The 18933-nt window shown below is 43.8% G+C and overlaps 1 protein-coding gene across 3 annotated transcripts in view; it reads left to right on the top strand.

Annotated features, from left to right (window-relative positions):
* The window catches only part of LOC106584692 (zinc finger protein 609), a 215446-nt gene that overhangs the window by 73628 nt on the left and 122885 nt on the right, over positions 1-18933 (top strand). Inside the window, exon 1 of one of the 3 annotated variants that reach the window (XM_014170199.2) lies at positions 11656-11752. The exons of the other annotated variants lie outside the window; for them this stretch is intronic. The gene's annotated coding sequence lies outside the window, so the exon portion shown is untranslated. Of the gene's footprint in view, positions 1-11655; positions 11753-18933 lie in introns of those variants that run through there. 3 annotated transcript variants of the gene reach the window in all.

The raw sequence follows: 18933 nt of genomic DNA, 5'->3' as shown, positions 1-18933 counted from the left end.
AGATATGGTTCTGCTAGGGGGCAACGCAGTCCTGGTTACCTTCCTACCGGTCATCACTAAGTTACCACAGCCACAAAGTCATAAAGCCTGTTTCTAAAATGTATCTTCTTAATTTAATGTGATTTTTAAAACTAACCTTTCCCACAACCTTAACCACACTGCTGGCCTTATGCCTAACCTTAAAATTAAGACAAAAAAACCTTCCGTTTTTTACGATATGGCCAATATTGACTTTGTGGCTGTGGTAACTAGGGGAAACTGGGGTTGGGCTGTATACAGTACAGTGTATGTGTGTATATATATCTTTTTAATTATATTTACATAAGTATTCAGACCCTTTACTCAGTACTTTGTTGAAGCACATTTGGCAGCGATTACAGCCTTGAGTCTTCTTGGGTATGACTCTACAAGCTTGTCACACCTGTATTTGGGGAGTTTCTCCCATTCTTCTCTGCAGATCCTATCAAGGTCTGTTAGGTTGGATGGGCAGCGTCACTGCACAGCTATTTTCAGGTCTCTATCTCTCTCGAGATGTTCGATTGGGCTCTGGCTGGGCCACTCAAGGACTTTCAGAGACTTGTCCCGAAGCCACTCCTGCGTTGTCTTGGCTTTGTGCTTAGGGTCGTTGTCCTGTTGGAAGGTAAACTTTGGCCCCAGTCTGAGGTCCTGAGCACTCTGGAGCAGGTTTTAATCAAGGATCTCTCTGTATTTTGCTCCGTTCATCTTTACCTCGATCCTGACTAGTCTCCCAGTCCTTGCCGCTGAAAAACATCCCTACAGCATGATGCTGCCACCACCATGCTTCACCGTAAGGATGGTGCCAGGTTTCTTCCAGACATGACGCTTGGCTTTCAGGCCAAAGAGTTCAATCTTGGTTCTCTCATCCCTTCTGGAAGGTTCTCAGACCCAGAGAATCTTGTTTCTCATGGTCTGAGAGTCCTTTAGGTGCCTTTTGGCAAACTTCAAGCGGGCTGTCATGCCTTTTACTGAGGAGTGGCTTCCGTCTGGCCACTTTACCATAAAGGCCTGATTGGTGGAGTGCTGCAGAGATGGTTGTCCTTCTGGAAGGTTCTCCCATCACCACAGAGGAACTCTGGAGCTCTGTCAGTGACCATCGGGTTCTTGGTCACCTTCCGGACCAAGGTCCTTCTCCCCTGATTGCTCTGTTTGGCCAGTTGGCCAGCTCTAGGATAGTCTTGGTGGTTCCATTTAAGAATGATAGAGGCCACTTTGTTCTTGCAGACATTTTTTGGGCACCCTTCCCTAGATCTGTGCCTCGACACAATCCTGTCTCTGAGCTCTACAGACAATTCCTTTGACCTCATGGCTTGGTTTTTGCTCTGACATGCACTGTCAACTGTGGGACCTTATATAGACAGGTGTGTGACTTTCCAAATCATTTCCAATCAATTTAATTTACCACAGGTGGACTCCAATCAAGTTGTAGAAACATCTCAAGGATGACCAATAGAAACAGGAGGCACCTGAGCTCAATTTCAAGTCTCATAGAAAATTGACTAAAAATAAAAAATAAAGCCTTTACATAAGTATTCTGACCCTTTGCTATCATTTAAAAAAAACATGTTTTCAGTTTGTCGTTATGGGGTATTGTGTGTAGATTGATGAGAAAAATATATAATTTAATCAATTTTAGAACACGGCTGTAAGGTAACAAAATGTGGAAAAAGGGAAGGGGTCTGAATACTTTCCCAATGCACTGTATGTACCGTATCCCGTGGTATTTTGAAATACCATCAGTAAGATTTTCCAATACTGTCAATGCCAATAGTTCTTTTTTTTTTTAAATGACATTTTAATATTAGTACTTTAAATTTAAAAAAAAGACCTGCAGTTAACTTATGCATTAGATAATAGATAAAGCATGAATCATTTCACCTGTTAGATCATTTTTCATTATGAAGTTTAACGGTACTAGTTTCCTGAAACAGCGGTTTGAACCAGTCACCGTGTCTTTATTTACAAAGAAGCACAACGAGCAAAATGGGAGCTTCGTGGGGTGACTGAAGCTACACTCGTATGTAATTGGTGACTGAAGCTACACTCGTATGTAATTCACTACACATTATAACTATTAAGTTAACTATCTAAGATGTGCCAAAATGACTTCTCTCCAGCTGGGTTTTACGCACTTGCAAGATCAATCTTCTTGGTAACAACAGTAGAGATAACCCCCCCTCCTGGATTAAGATCCCTGCTGTCTAGTATTTGTTTTGTGCATGTTACAAACTGCATTTTGAGATACTTGCATAAGTTTTTGAGCTGGGTTGTCCGTCTTAGTAGTAAATGTTTGTATGCGCTCGTTAGTGTCTGCTATGAGGATTCCTTAGTAGTTGTTAGCATTTAGTTAGCATTCTGGGGAAGTGATGATTTTCAGATGTTAATACCGTGTATCCCTGGACGGCACAGGTACGGTCAGGGGCGGAAATCCCGCGGGGGACGGGGGGGACACGACCCTCCCCATCCTGGGAAAAATATGATTTTTCCCCCCCAATATATCACTGAAACATAACTATGTAGTTTAAATAATATTAATAATACGCAATGAAAGCAATTGTGCTGATTATAGACACTTAATAGCGCGTTTTTAAGTTTCAAAAGATTGCGACCCCCCCCACCCTTTGCCTCACAATGGTTTGATCCACTGCCAGTTCCTTAGTTGGCAAGGTAACAGAGGGGTCGTGTCTACTGTCTGAAAGGCACTCAATGAACGTAACTGACGTGAGGTTAATCTAGTCAATCGCGCACACACACTAGCTGAATATGCAGAGCTAGCGCGCAAATATTAACTATTAAGCTAGCTAGTACCTATTCCATTTATGTGGCGTCGTCAAAGATGGAATCTTTGCTATCGTCAATTTATTCCAAGATCAGCATGCAGATGATGTAAGTTAGTGCTTCAAAGTCCCTGGGATAAGGTTAGCAATAAACTGAAGTCCAAATTGAACAGAACTACACTCTCTTCTACCATTGTCTTAAATATATTTAATGATCTCGTTGCAAAAGCTAAATTGTCGCAAGGGAACTTTTATTTATTTATTTTATTTCACCTTTATTTAACCCGGGTAGCAAAGATTATAGCAAACACCACTGAAACTAAATTGGTGCTCGCTAGCTTTGCAAATTCAGCTATTGTTGGAAGCCAGCCAATATGAAACAAACTATTAAAATTACGAAGGTTGCAGCATATGTTGTGTAAATGGTGAACTCATACAGCTGTCAACTCTTGTCATTTTAATCCGTTTCACATTTGCTAGCTACCTTTTAGATCGAAGCCCAAATAGAATGATAGAAGATGATAGAAGCCCATCTCCTACTGTAAATAACCTACCAGCCAGGTAGAAAAATGGCAGAAAAATAAAAGACGGACATCAGAGTATTTTTCAATTCACCAAAACGCATAGTAAGAACCCTAGTAGCCTAATATCTCAAAGACTAGTTGATAAAATGTTCATAAGAAAGAAATGAAATTCTAATGGAAATGTTTCACAATGATGTCATTAGGCAGAGCAGGCAACAGATGGCACACAGACAGCAGAGTTGGGGACAGATATGCAGGGACAGACTGGCAGAGACAGGGAGTCTCAGGTAAGTTTGTTGAGTCTTTGTTTGGCAACATTATGAAAGGTTCTCAATTTTTTTGACTTGTAAAATAGGAACATCATTGGAAAATGCCATGGATACCCCCACTCTTAACTTTAACAAATCTTAGTTCAGTCACCAGTTTAAGGCAATGGTATTGCTGTTGTGATTAGTTGTGTAGTTTTGGGTACCGGTAGTTAGGAGTACGGCAAACACCTTATTTCTTTGGTTCCTCAATATACATCTACCATATTACAATGTAGGCTATGTGTTACAGCACTACTTTTGGTGTCCCCCTCAGGAATTGCTCTTGAGAAAATTTCATGTAATTGTCCCCACCAAAGTTGATATCAGATTTTCGCCCCTGGGTATGGTATGAAGGTATGGAAATCTGAATACAGCCCAACCCTAGTGGTATCCCCCACCCACTCAGCAACGATGGTATTAATTATCTTTTAGGTTCTCTGCTGTGTGCCTCTCCTCCATGTTGTCGGTATGTACTTCATGTCCCACTTCTCATCAATATGATGGATCGCTGCAGTGATGTATGACAGCGTGTTCATAGACATCCAACAATCTGCAATCAGCAATCATTGTACAATTTCTCCATTAGGACCGTCATGGTTTTTCAACATGGCATCTTGTAGTCTGGTTCTAGATATGTCATTAGGGTATTGAAGCTAACATCCACTACAATTTGACAATGGCTGCATATCAACTGGCATCATTTCTATAGTCAGCGCTGTGATTTCTCTCACTCTGTCCCCTATCGCCCTGCTGCCAGCAACGGGTTGGGCCTCCCTTTCAGCACCTGTACTGCCACTGTAGCTCACTTCCTCCTCGCAAAGTTTGCATGTCAGCAGCTTCTCATGTAACTTCTCAAAGTATTACCATACAGGACTTTACTGTGGTCGCATTCCCCGTCTCACTCTGTCATGTTTCCAACTGTTACGATAATGTACGGAGCGCTTTATATCCACGCTCCTCCTGCTAACGTAGCTCCTCCTGCTAACGTGGCTCCTCCTGCTAACGTGGCTCCTCCTGCTAACGTGGCTCCTCCTGCTAACGTAGCTCCTCCTGCTAACGTGACTCCTCCTGCTAACGTGACTCCTCCTGCTAACGTAGCGCCTCTTGCTAACGTGGCTCCTCCTGCTAAGGTGGCTCCCCCTGCTAACGTAGCTCCTCCTGCTAACGTGACTCCTCCTGCTAACGTAGCGCCTCTTGTTAACGTGGCTCCTCCTGCTAAGGTGGCTCCTCCTGCTAAGGTGGCTCCCCCTGCTAACGTAGCTCCTCCTGCTAACGTGACTCCTCCTGCTAACGTGACTCCTCCTGCTAACGTGACTCCTCCTGCTAACGTAGCTCCTCCTGCTAACGTAGCTCCTCCTGCTAACGTAGCTCCTCCTGCTAACGTGACTCCTCCTGCTAACGTGGCTCCTCCTGCTAACGTAGCTCCTCCTGCTAACGTGACTCCTCCTGCTAACGTGACTCCTCCTGCTAACGTGGCTCCTCCTGCTAACGTGACTCCTCCTGCTAACGTGGCTCCTCCTGCTAACGTGGCTCCTCCTGCTAACGTGGCTCCTCCTGCTAACGTGGCTCCTCCTGCTAACGTGACTCCTCCTGCTAACGTGACTCCTCCTGCTAACGTGACTCCTCCTGCTAACGTGGCTCCTCCTGCTAACGTGGCTCCTCCTGCTAACGTGACTCCTCTTGCTAACATAGCTCCTCCTGCTAAAATGTTTCCCTTTGATGATGATGATTGGGACGTGTTAGTTTTGTGATAACATTTGTTTTTTATTTAACCTTTTATTTTGACAGGGAAGACATTGAGACCTAGGTCACTTTTCCAAATGCACCCTGTATAATACAATGTACAATACACATGAAACACAACCTTGGTAAGCACAAATAAAACATCACAAATCACCCAGAAAAACAGTCGTCCACAAATAAATCCCTAATCAATACTCTACACTGGCCGAACGGCACCAGAACATCAAAGATGAATTGTATATAGAATTTTGTTCCAGCAATACGGTGCATTAAACGTTAACAATCCCAAATGTCTTTTAAACTTACACACTCTAATTTAGAGGTCAGCCCCACCATTTCTTTTCCAGCCATCTGTTCCTAGATGCCTGAGTCCCATTCTGATTATTGCAGCAAAGGTCAGACAACGTTCGCTTCTTAAGTTCCAATCCCGTTGAGCACTTAAATGGCTGCCTCATGCGTCTAATGGAAGGGCAGTGCTTCCCCTCCCCTGCCTGGCTGCAGTGGAACAACGATTTCCTCCTCATCAGCAAAAAACTGGCTCCGGCTCTCACACAGGCTTTTATACAGCCTTGTGTTCATAGAATGTACAGCCCTGGACATGGAGTAGAAAGCCCTATAAAATCTGCGATAAGGATATATCGAGCGTAATCACGGAATCCAGCCATTTTAAATAGGAATTCAACAATATTCCAAAATCTGTTAAACATAATAGGGAATCAACTAAATGGGAAAATGTTTACATTATTAATACAAGTTCATAGTAAGACATTTTTTTATTTTGTAAAATTTTACCTTTTTAACTAGGCAAGTCAGTTAAGAACAAATTCTTATTTTCAATGACAGCCTAGGAACAGTGGGTTAACTGCCTTGTTCAGGGGCAGAACGACAGATTTTCACACAAACAGAATGCATTAGTGATTCGTATTGCCTGCAAATTTCTGAAGAAGTGTGTGTGTGTGTGTGTGTGTGTGTGTGTGTGTGTGTGTGTGTGTGTGTGTGTGTGTGTGTGTGTGTGTGTGTGTGTGTGTGTGTGTGTTGCACGCGTCTACCATTTTGTGTAGCCGTTAGCGATGATGCTAGCTAATGAAAACAGCTTCTGGTAAATGTAAAAGCTTTACCAAAAAATAAATAAATAATTCTCAATTAAACGTTAACTCCAAACATTAGGATATAATTGCAGAATTTCCAGATGCTCTCTATGCTTACCTGGCAGAATTGTATTGTGATTATTTTCAGCGGTCCATTGGGTTTATGTGTTGACAACTCTACCATTACATCTGACCTACAAAAACACAGCTAGACAACAGCCTCTTCCTAGGTATGCCTTTCAATGAAAGGGTAGAACTCCACCCAATCAGGCAACAACAAATACATCTAAAGCATTTTATAGGGCCCTGGAGTAGGCAAGATGAAACATCTTGAATGCCGGGGCAGGCTCAGTCAAATGGGAGAAGTAAGCTAACATTCCTCTCTTCAGACTCCCACGGGAGACATCTCCATTTGTCATGTTCAGTGCCATTTTAAGATGGAAAGTAGCCTTTCCTCGCCACGGAAAACAAGCTATAATGCTGCCACCGCCGCAGTCTCTTTTCAGAGAATCTACAACCGCCTCACTGTGGTGGGTGCAGGATCTCTCTCTCTCTTTTTTGTGCAACACAGTTCAGTCCTAAATGGGATTCATTGAAGTGGATGCCTGTCTTGAAGTTGAGTGTTTGTGACTTCCTTTGAAATGGGGTGGCGGATAATTGAAAACACAGACGGAAAGGGCCTGTGCCAAGTCTTTTCTTTTTCTGGTGAGCTGCTCTTGTCAACGGAGCCGTAGTCCAATCAGGACCGAACCAACAGTCGGCCAGATGCTCAGCATTACACATGGATCACATCCATAGCTGTGATTCTTTCAGCATTTCGTCTTCTCTTTATACGTCAGCCCATTTCGGTCAAAGTTAGGTTTGTGTTTTAAGGTTACCAGATAAAAACAAATGCTAGCCTCAATCTGCCCTTGTAGCTTAAAGTTGTTTATTGGCTGACAAAATCTAACTGATGCCAAGACCTCTATCTTTGAAGGAAGAAAGTGAAAAACGCCAGAGACTAGCGCTCTGCCCCAAGGATAAGTATTTGCTTGGTTTAGACCAGTTTTTTAGTTTTTTTTGTCTGTTTGAAAATGAGTTTGGCCGTGCAGCACCTACAGATGCTGCCAAGAAAAACTATTTAAATTCTTCCCTCATCCAGCTGGCTGAGCAGGCTGCAGTGAAGTTGTGATGTCTGCTCTGTGATCACTTCAAGTCTCACTTTTCATTATAATCTTTATGCCTAGCCCCTAAAGTCTCATCTTTTAAGACTCACCATCGTTGTAGGTGTTTTAACTATGAGAAATGAGGTCTTCTGATTTGATGGTCTCACTACCTATATTGATATTGCTGGAGCGTTTTATAAGATATCTTAGGTAGCTCACTGTCAGTCTCTTTTATTTTTTAGACCAGGTCAAAATGTGAATAGACACCACATAGCAACACAAAATGTCCACATAAAACCCTTTGGAAGCCATCTTGGGGGGAAAAGGCCAACAGGAGTGTACCGAGGGTAAGCAGCCATGAGTGCAGTGTGTATTATCTAGTCATTTCGCAGCATTATGTCTGTCCGCTGCTTTGGTCTGAGTGGAATTATTCTCCCGGCCCAGAGTTTACTCTGGTAGACAGCCTAGATGTTCAGCTATTTGAGCTGTCTGAGCAAGAGGTTTTGTTAGGTGGAGGGTGAACTCGTGAAGCATCGGTCGGCCGTCGCTGGGGCTGTGTTTTTGGTTTCTGCAGTGCTGTTCCTGCCACTGGGACGTTTGAAGCACCCCTGCCCCTCCGGGCTCCAGTAAAAACTCCACACCGGTTGTTTCCCACATGTCTGCTCCTCTGTCTCCACTCCACAGCACAGGGATGAAGGGAAGAAAGCATGGACAATGCTTAGCTATATATCTTGTGTAAAACAAGGTAGCCTTGACTCTGCTATTAACTGGAGGTGTAGTATTTTTATTTCTTATTCTTCTCTGTATTTTTTTCAACTTAAATGTTGGTTAGGGGCTCGTACGTAAGCATTTCACAAGGTCTACACCTGTTGTACTCGGCGATGTGACTAATAAAATTGGATTTGATGATGATACCAGCCAACATACTGTGAGCTTGCCATCTTGTATTAGCTTGTTTTACCTTGCGCCCACATCCTCATGATGGCATTTTCCATTTTCCATAGTACCAACCATGAGTGCTTAGGAAGGACATGGAGGGCAGCAGTGTTTCCACTGAAGTCATTTAGCTGGAACCTACAAGCTACACTACTGTCTTTCTTTCCCCTCAACCTTGGAACGGTGTTCAGATGATTGAGTTGTTTCCACAAATGCAGTTGGATGTTTCCAGGTTTAAGTGTTGATACTGTGCTGAAGGTAGTAAATGGCATATATATTGGTACTATGCAGAGTATAGAGAGGAATGTGTAGGGGAGTCTATTCCTGGATGCTGATTGGTTTAAACCGCATTCCAGCCGGTATCTATTCCTCAAGTTACCACCGGCTAAATCTGACGTAGACATGTCTATTTACTTTATTCCATCTGACTACGCAATCCACTGTCTCATCATAGTAACGTTTTGACAATATCTCTGTATTATTGTTGTTAGTTGTCTGTACCTGCACCAGAACTCCTGTATTTTCCTTCATAGCTTGTTCTCCATCTTCTTTTTAAAATCAGAGGCAATTTCTTTTCAGCACTTTTATTTCCCTGACTCATCAAAATTAGTTTTCTCATGACTCTCTCTTGTCCATCTGCAGCAGACATATAGTGAGCAATATGTTTGGAACATAGAATCCCAATAAAATCACAGTATGGAATTGCAATACATTTAGAATGGTGAGAATCACAATCCATATCGTATTGGCACCTAAGTGTGGTGATATTGTATTGCGAGGTCCCTGGATATTCCCAGCCCTAGAGAGGAGGCACACTGGTTCCTAAATTCACACTGACATTTTATGTTTAAGCAATAAGGCACGAGGGGGTGTGGTATATGGCCAACATACCACAGCAAAGGGCTGTTCTTAAGCACGACGCAACGCTGAGTGCCTGGACACAGGCCTTAGCTGTGGTATATTGGCCATATACCACAAACCCCAGAGGTGCCTTATTGCTATTTTAAACTGGTTTCCAACGTAATTAGAGCAGTAAAAATACATGTTTTGTCATACCCGTGGTATATGGTCTGATATATCATGGCTGTCAGCCAATCAGAATTTAGGACTCGAACCACCCAGTTTATAATTACATATATCCTATGTAGGCCGATACACACCCACATTATAGACACGAGAGCATGTTGTCTGGGGCGCAGCGTAGTGTGCTGGGTTATGGGTCACAGTGTTGAGAGCCGCTAGGTTTCTAGTCCTGTTGGACTGCGATACAGGACAACACTGTGGAGAGCGGTGGGTGTGCCTGGTGGACATTATTTTCATATCAGGATCCATGCCTGCCACATGAACACTCCTTTCCAACATCTGGTCGTCTCTTTGACCTTCAGTGTGCTGCCGTCTCTGATTGGCTGTTGTGGTGCGCGACCCCGGTGGATTTACGTCCAGCGCTGCTCTTACATGAGGTAACGGACATAACGCTTGTGTTTACTGGTGTGGTTTGGCCTTTACACGGAGATTCTCTAAGGGTTCTGTCTCTACCTTCAGAGTACTTTGTTTTTGACAGGAAGATAAGTTATGCCTATTTATATGATTAAAGCCTTGTAAAAGATTGTTGTAATATCCATGTGTCCTGCTGTCTCTTCAGTTTTTGGTTTTTATAATCATTTAGTAGGCTTACTTTGTCCCCTAAGGCCTAGCTAGTCTTAAGTGTATTTTCTGGGGTAGTTGGCAAAAAATGTCTGGAATCCCACCTGACCAATGTGAGGTACTGCCAGGGCTGTACCATGTGGACCAATAGGATAGGTCTGTATGGAATTATAAGGATATTGCTACAGAGATAAATGCACAATAACAAATTGCCCAGCCTTAGGTGTTATTGTTTGACGACATCTTTTTTTTAATATGTTTTTACATTTAAATGAAAAAGTCATCACACAAGTGTGTTTCTTTCATCCAGTACAGGGCTATGTACAGATTAGGCTGCCCAGCTCCCAGGGACGCTGCAGCGTGTCACAACCCTGATTGAGACAGAGAAGCAATAGGCAGTCAGCTAGCCGAGATGACGGCAGAATCCCACAAATACTTGTGTTCTTATTTGTGCTGTTTCTCCCTGGGGGTTGATGTCTGTTTAACAGCTGAGCTGGAAGATGTTATTTCTCTCATAACACTTTATTATTTGAAGGAACACATTCTACCCAGAGGTAATCTCTTCCCTATTGCACAGAGCCGTCGCCGGGGCGGTATAATCCCGCCCTGCCATGCTGAAACAGGATTAGCTCTGTCTGTTTAACACTGTGGGACTGGGTTCGGAGAAGACCAGGCGCTTGAGGCGTGCCTCTGAAAACATTCTTTGTGTTTGGTATGGCCGATGTTCCTTTTTTTTATAGGGCTAATTTCACCATCCTCCATATTGTAGGCTATTCACTCAAAGCCGGTTCAGTTAAATCCTGTTGTTTTTCTTGTATCTGCTTTGGTTTGTTCACACAGCATGGGGAATGAATTGCATGCTTGTTTTACTATCCCCATATTTTATCAGGCATTTCTTGTAGCTCTGAAAAATCTGAAATCTGTGTTCAAGAGCTTTCACTCTGCAGTAAGTAGCTCTCGTAAATAATGTGTAATCGAAGCGATTGGGATGTTTTAGTGTACACACACACACATTCCCTAAAGCCCCGTGGAAAGCCTGTGAGTGTGTAAAGGGAAGGAATTATGTGGGAGCCGAGCACAGCGAGGCCAGGCCTGTGAAAACAATCCCAGCGCTGGGAGAAACAAAGCCCTTTCATGGCCTGCTGGCCCTTCCCTCTCAGTCTCTCAGCTCTGTGTGTCTGGAATAGCTATGCAGCAAGTCGTGGGGGAGGGGATGACCAAGCTAGGGAGAAAGAGCGAAGGAAAGTGTGTGTGTGTGTGTGTGTGTGTGTGTGAAAGACTCACTCACACTGCTAATTCAGCCCATGAAAGCCCTGTGCAGTCAGAGCAGCTGTCTTCCATTGTCAGCCCCAGCAAATTTCCAGCGCGCCTCATTTGGCCTCTCGATGCGTGAGGAGCAAGAAAGTGGTTGAGGTGGGGGGAGGAGTATACAAAGACTGCAGAATCTGAGGTAGGACTGGGACTGCCTGCCTGCCTGCCTGCCTGCCTGCCTGCCTGCCTGCCTGCCTGCCTGCCTGCCTGCCAGTCAGCGGTCAGGCTACTACGCCAGGCCTGCAATGGGCAGAGGAGGTCAGTATCTAACGTGTGTGTCTGATTGCCTGTCTGTGAGCGGGGCAGCCATGCTGTTGCAGCCGCTGCTTGAAGGAGAGGGAACTTAAGGGGGGGGCAGCTGTGGGAAACGGGGAGGAGAGGGAAGGAAAGGGGGAAGCCAGAGTTCTGTGGTATGAATGGTTGAGACGTTTTGACGCTGCCTGTGCTTTACTCCCAGCTTTTCTCCGCTGTAAGGAAGGAGCTGCTTTTAAAGTAGAGGTGTAGATGGAAAGTGGGAGGAGAGAGAAAGAGTCCTCTTTATTTCTTCACCTCTACTTTCTGCCTCTTAAAAAGAATCCCTGGTTTACAGAAAGAGGGAGTGATTTGATGTTGGAACAGGCAAATAGCATTGACAGTGCTGGAGACCCAGACCGACACGGATGGAAAAACGGGCGCGTCTAACACAACGAAGCCAGTCCACTCCAGCCCCAGGGAAGTGAGGCAGTGTCGATGCTGGCTGTGAACCCACCGAGCATGTGCTCTGTCAGAACAAAACTGACACAGTGAGAAGAGGGAGGGTTCGAGTCCCCCCCTTTTCCTGGAATCTGGCTGGGTGAACCGGAGAGGGGAGTCTCATGGAGGAACATTTGCCCCAGTGATCAGTTCTCTGTTTGGGACAGTCCAAATGTTTCCTCCCCACTGTTGCTCTGACACAGGAAGGAGAGGTTCCAGGTTGTGTGGATCCTTTTCTCTCTCATGTTTACACGAGGGCTGAGCCAGTGATTTGTGGGCAGCCTCCTCTGTGCCCATAAGTTCCTGGTTGTAGACTAATCTTGGCCGGCCCATAACGTTTTGAGCCCTGGAAATGTCAGGCAGTTTAAACTTGTTTGTGTGAATCAGTCTCTCTCTCTACTCCGCGGGCTGGGGAACAGCCGCTGTGTTAAGTCTGCTGTGGAAGTGCAGTCTGGAAAGGGTGTTTGCGTAGGGACACCGTCTTGAATGTCAGTGGCGGTTTTAGGAAGGTTGTCCCATTCACTCTCACATTGCTCTCTGACCTCTCACTATTTTTGGCCGATTTTTAATGTGAACTGAACTGGGATCAGACTGTAGACATGGGGTGCCCGAGATGATCTGGGCCGAGCTAGAAAGGACCTCTGACCCAAGAGCAGCCGTTAGTCATTAAACAGTCCCTGCTTTTCACTCTCTCTTGTTTTATGAACTGCGAGTGAAAAGACAGGAGGTGAAGAGAAACACTCCGTTATTCACTGTTTGGCAGACTACTTATAAAGGAGATAGTCCCACATCGGACAGCTGTGTGCTGTATATACACTGTCATGACCCTCTCCTGTGTTCTATTGAGGTTTACCGTCTAGAGAAATAGCTGGTATAACAGGGGTCAAGGAAGTGACATCAAATCGGTAGTTTACCTGCTGGTTAAGCTTTCAGGACCTGCCTCTGCATTTAGCTACAGCAACATTGGAGCAAATAGTTCACTCCAGCTATTATTCCCTTAATGGTTAGCCTGACCCTGTCGACTAAAGTCTTAAAAACCTGTTCATTGTCACTGCACAAAAAAAAAAAGTTGTCACAGCGTTCTGTAAGCTGGAGGACCGAGCACGCCCACATTCTCATCGACGGGGCTGAGGTAGAGCAGGTGGTGAGCTTCAAGTTCCTTGGTGTCCACATCAACAAACTAACATGGTCCAAGCACACCAAGACAATTGTGAAGAGGGCACGACAAAACCTATTCCCCCTCAGGAGACTGAAAAGATTTGGCATAGGTCCTCAGATCCTCAAAAGGTTCTACAGCTGCACCATCGAGAGCATCCTGACTGGTATGGCAACTGCTCGGCCTCCGACCGCAAGACACTACAGAGGGTAGTGCGTACCGCCCAGTACATCACTGTGGCCATGCTTCCTGCCATCCAGGACCTCTATACCAGTCGGTGTCAGAGGAAGGCCCTAAAAATTGTCAGACTCCAGCCACCCTAGTCATAGACTGTTCTCTCTGCTACCGCATGGCAAGCGGTACCGGAGCGCCAAGTCTAGGTCCAAGAGGCTTCTAAACAGCTTCTACCCCCAAGCCATAAGACTCCTGAACATCTAGTCAAATGGCTACCCAGACCCCTCTTTTATGCTGCTGCTACTCTGTTTATTATCTTTGCATAGTCACTTTAACTCTACCTACATGTACATATTGCCTCGACTAACCAGTGACCCCACACATTGACTCTGTACCGGTACCCCCTGTATATAGTCTCGCTATTGTTATTTTACTGCTGCTCTTTAATTACTTGTTACTTTAATTTTCTATTTTTTTACTTAACACATTTAAAAAAAGGATGAACTTCTTAACTTCTATGGGCTAGCGTCCCACCTGCGGGACACAGCCAGTGAAATATCAGGGCGGCAAATTCAAAAACAACAAAATGTCATAATTCAACTTTCTCAAACATACAACTATTTTACACCATTTTAAAGATACACTTCTCCTTGATGTAACCACATTGTCCAATTTCAAAAAGGCTTTACAGCGAAAGCAAAACATTACATTATGTTAGGAGAGTACATAGACAAAAATAATCACACATTTTCCAAGCAAGGACATGTCAATAAAACCCAAAACACAGCTAAATGAAGCACTAACCTTTGGCGATCTTCATCAGATGACACTCCTAGGACATTATGTTACACAATACATGTATGTTTTGTTCGATAAAGTTCATATTTATATCCAAAAACTGCATTTTACATTAGTGCGTGATGTTCAGAAAATGTATTCCCACCAAAACGTCCGGTGAATGTGCACATCAATTTACAAAAATGCTCATCATAAACGTTGACAAAATATATAACAATTATTTAAAGAATTATAGATAGACTACCCCTGGATGCAACCGCTGTGTCAGATTTTAAAACAGCTTTACGGAGAAAGCACATTTTTCAATATTCTGAGTACATAGCTCAGCCATCACGGTGAGCTATTCAGACACCCGCCAAGTTCGGGGCAACCTAAACTCAGAATTAGTATTAGAAATATTCTCTTACCTTTGCTGATCTTCATCAGAATGCACTCCCAGGACTGCTACTTCCACAAGAAATGTTGTTTTTGTTCGAAATAATCAATTTGTATGTACAAATACCTCAGTTTTGTTCATGCGTACAGATCACTTATCCAAAGGCATAACGCGCGAGCGTGAAACGAGAGACAAAAAGTCAAAATGTTGAATTACCGTACTTAGAAGCATGTCAAATGCTGTTTAAAATCAATCTTTATGGTATTTTTAACGTAAAATTGCGATAATATTCCAACCGGACAATAGCATATTTATTCAAGAAGAAAAAGAAGGAACGGCGTGCTCGTGTGACTGCGCATATCCAATCCCTTTGTTGCCAGGCAGACCACTCAGTAACTGAGCTCCTATACTCTGCACAGTGATAGGAAAATGCTCAAACCACTTTCTGAAGGATTTAGACAGCCAATGGAAGCCTTAGGAAGTGCAACGTCCCCCACAGACACTGTAGCTTCGATAGAGAATCAAAAGAAGAACTACAATTCTCAGACTTTCCACTTCCTGCTTGGAATTTTCTCAGGTTTTTGCCTGCCATATGAGTTCTGTTATACTCACAGACACCATTCAAACAGTTTTAGAAACGTCAGAGTGTTTTCTATCCAGATCTACTAATAATATGCATTTTCTAGTTTCTGGGCCAGAGTAGTAACCTGTTTAAATTGGGTACGTTTTTCATCCGGCCGTGAAAATACTGCCCCCTAGGCCAGACAGGTTAAAGCATTGTTGGTTAAGGGCTTGTAAAGTAAGCATTTCACTGTATTGAAAGGGTGCATATGACAAATACACTTTGATTTGACGTGTCTCTGAGGGAGCACATTTGGTAGCTTCGTATGAATCAAAAGGCCTGTGCTTTGGCCTGTCCCCCCTCTCCTATCCTTCAACCCACACACGTAGTGTTGTCTAAACAGGGCTTGTGATGTTAAGTCAGGTCAAGGCTGGAGAAAAGAAGTCTTTATTCAGTCATTTTATCTACCGGCTTCTATTATCCAATGTTGTAGGATCATGTTGACAATGATCGCCCTCTGTAACGGCGTAATCATTGTCAACCAGAGCAGAGCTGGCACGAAGACAACAATGGTCTCAAAAAGAGCTTCAAGGCCCTCGGCAACCACTTGGTAGTATCTCTGCCTGAGCCCTTTCAGTCCAAACCACAAGCACTGATGATATCACCATCCACCTAACAAGTGAAGACAAGAAACAGGAGTAGATCTACAAGGTTTTTCTGTGAATCAAAATGGGGCTTAGGTTGTGTGTGTGTGACGGAGAGCGTGGCCAATGGTGCGGTCGCCGACCAACATTTTATTTTTTGAGGCCCTCCGGTTGGCCGCAGTGACAACGTTTCGCTGTTTTAAAGCTAATTTCCTGCAATTCTACACATTTTGCCATGGTTTATGCTAAAATCAATGGGGGGCCCCATGCCATGATCAAAATACTCCTGAATGAATCATTTTGGAAATGTTGAATTCTCCCTGACTGTCTAGCTTTTATTTTGGTGGTTGTTACGGTACCTTGCAAAAGTGTTCATGTCCCTTGGATTTGTTTGTTACAATTTGGGATAAAATTGATTTAATAGTCATTTTGTAAACAATTTACTCAAAATACTCAGTGGAAGATTTTATTATAACTAAAACATTGGTTTTCATCCCCTTTTTTAGACCTAAATTAGTTCAGGAGTAAAATTTGGCTTAGAAAAATCACTTAAGTTACATGGACTCTGTGTGGCCAATGACTGGAACGAACTGCAAAAATCACTGAAGCTGGAGACTCATATCTCCCTCACTATCTTTAAGAACCAGCTGTCAGAGCAGCTCACAGATCACTGCACCTGTACATAGCCCATCTGTAAACAGCCCATCTATCTACCTACCTCATCCCCATACTGTATTTATTTATCTTGCTCCTTTGCACCCCAGTATCTCTACTTGAACATTCATCTTCTGCACATCTACCATTCCAGTGTTTAATTGCTATATTGTAATTACTTCGCCACCATGGCCTATTTATTGCCTTACGTCATTTGCACTCACCGTATATAGACTTTTTGTTTTCTTTTGTTCTACTGTATTTTTGACTATGTTTTGTTTATTCCACGTGTAACTCAGTGTTGTATGTGTCGAAGTTGCTTTGCTTTATCTTGGCCAGGTCGCAGTTGCAAATGAGAACTTGTTCTCAACTGGCCTACCTGGTTAAATAAAGGTGAAATAAATAAAAGAATACATACATCTGTAAGGTCCCTCAGTCCCCGGATTTTGTGTTAAAAGCTCTACAACAAAGCTTTCTTAGTGTCCAACAAGCTTTCTCTGCCCTTAACCTTGTTCTGAACACCTCCAAAACAAAGGTCATGTGGTTTGCTAAGAAGAATGCCCCTCTCCCCACAGGTGTGATTACTACCTCTGAGGGTTTAGAGCTTCAGGTAGTCACCTCATACATATACTTGGGAGTATGGCTTCTCTCAGCACATATCAAAGCTGCAAGCTAAAGTTAAATCTAGACTTGGTTTCCTCTATTGTAATCGCTCCTCTTTCACCCCAGCTGCCAAACTAACCCTGATTCAGATGACCATCCTACCCATGCTAGATTACGGAGACAATTTATAGATCGGCAGGTAAGGGTGCTCTCGAGCGGCTAGATGTTCTTTACCATCAGATTTGCCACCAATGCTCCTTATAGGACACATCACTTCACTCCTCAGTAAACTAGTCATCTCTGTATACCCGTCGCAAGACCCACTGGTTGATGCTTATTTATAAAACCCTCTTAGGCCTCACTCCCCTCTATCTGAGATATCTTTTGCAGCCCTCATCCTCCACATACAACACCCGTTCTGCCAATCACATTCTGTTAAAGGTCCCCAAATCGCTCACATCCCTGGGTCGCTCGTCTTTTCAGTTCGCTGCATCTAGCAACGGGAACGAGCTGCAACAAACACTCAAACTGGACAGTTTTATCTCAATCTCTTCATTCAAAGACTCAGTCATGGACACTCTTACTGACAGTTGTGGCTGATTTGTGTGATGTATTGTTGTCTCTACCTTCTTGCCCGTTGTGCTGTTGTCTGTGCCCAATGTTTGTACCCTGTTTTGTGCTGCTGCCATGTTGTATTGCTATCATGTTGTTGTCATGTTGTGTTGCTACCATGCTGTGTTGTCATGTGTTGCTACCATGCTGTGTTGTCATGTGTTGCTACCATGCTGTGTTGTCATGTGTTGCTGCCTTGCTATTTTGTCATCTTAGGTCTCTCTTTATGTTGTGTTGTCTCTTGTCGTGATGTGTGTTTGTCCTATATTTTTATTTAATTTATTTTTAATCCCAGCACCCGTCCCCGCAGGAGGTCTTTTGGTAGACCGTCATTGTAAATAAGAATTTGTTCTTAACTTACCTGCCTAGTTAAATAAATACATTGAATTTCAAGCACAGATTCAACTGCAAAGACCAGGGAGCTTTTCGAAAGCCTCATATAGAAGGGCAGTGATTGGTAGATGGGTAACAATAACCAATCAGACATTGAATATCTCTTTAAGCATGGTCAAGTTAATAATTAGGCTGTAGGTTATGTATTAAACCACCCAGACACATCAAAGATGCATGTCCTTCTGAACTGAGCTGCAGGACAGGATGGAAACTGTTCAGGAATGTTACCATAAGGCCATTGGTGATTTTGAAAAAGTTAGTGTGTGTGTGAACCTTGATAATTACTTAGTGACGTGGACACCGAGGGACTTGCAAGCTCTCGACCCACTGCACCACAGCCCCATCGATGTGGATTGGGGCATTTAAGTTCTCTGTTTCCTGTAGTTCACGATCAGCTCCTTTGTCTCGCTGATGTTGAGGGAGAAGTTGTTGTCCTGGCACCGTAATGCCAGGTCACTGACATACATCCCTATAGGCGGTCTCATCGTCATCGTAGATCAGGCCAAGCACCGTTGTGTCGTCAGCAAACTTAATGAAGGTGTTGGAGTTGTGCCATGTAGTCTTGGGTGAACAGGGAGTACAGGATTCAGTTGCAGAGGGAGCTGTTTAGTCCCAGGGTCCTGAGCTTAGTGATGAGCTTGGAGAGCACTATGGTATTGAACACGAGCTATAATCAATGAACAGCATTCTCGCATAGGTGTTCCTCTTGTCCAGGTGGGAGAGGGCAGTGTGGAG

The sequence above is a fragment of the Salmo salar genome, chromosome ssa23, assembly GCF_905237065.1.
Source record: "Salmo salar chromosome ssa23, Ssal_v3.1, whole genome shotgun sequence".
Lineage (NCBI taxonomy): Eukaryota > Metazoa > Chordata > Actinopteri > Salmoniformes > Salmonidae > Salmo > Salmo salar.
Note: the sequence above shows the minus strand (reverse complement) of the source record. Positions and strands in the feature narration are given on the sequence as shown.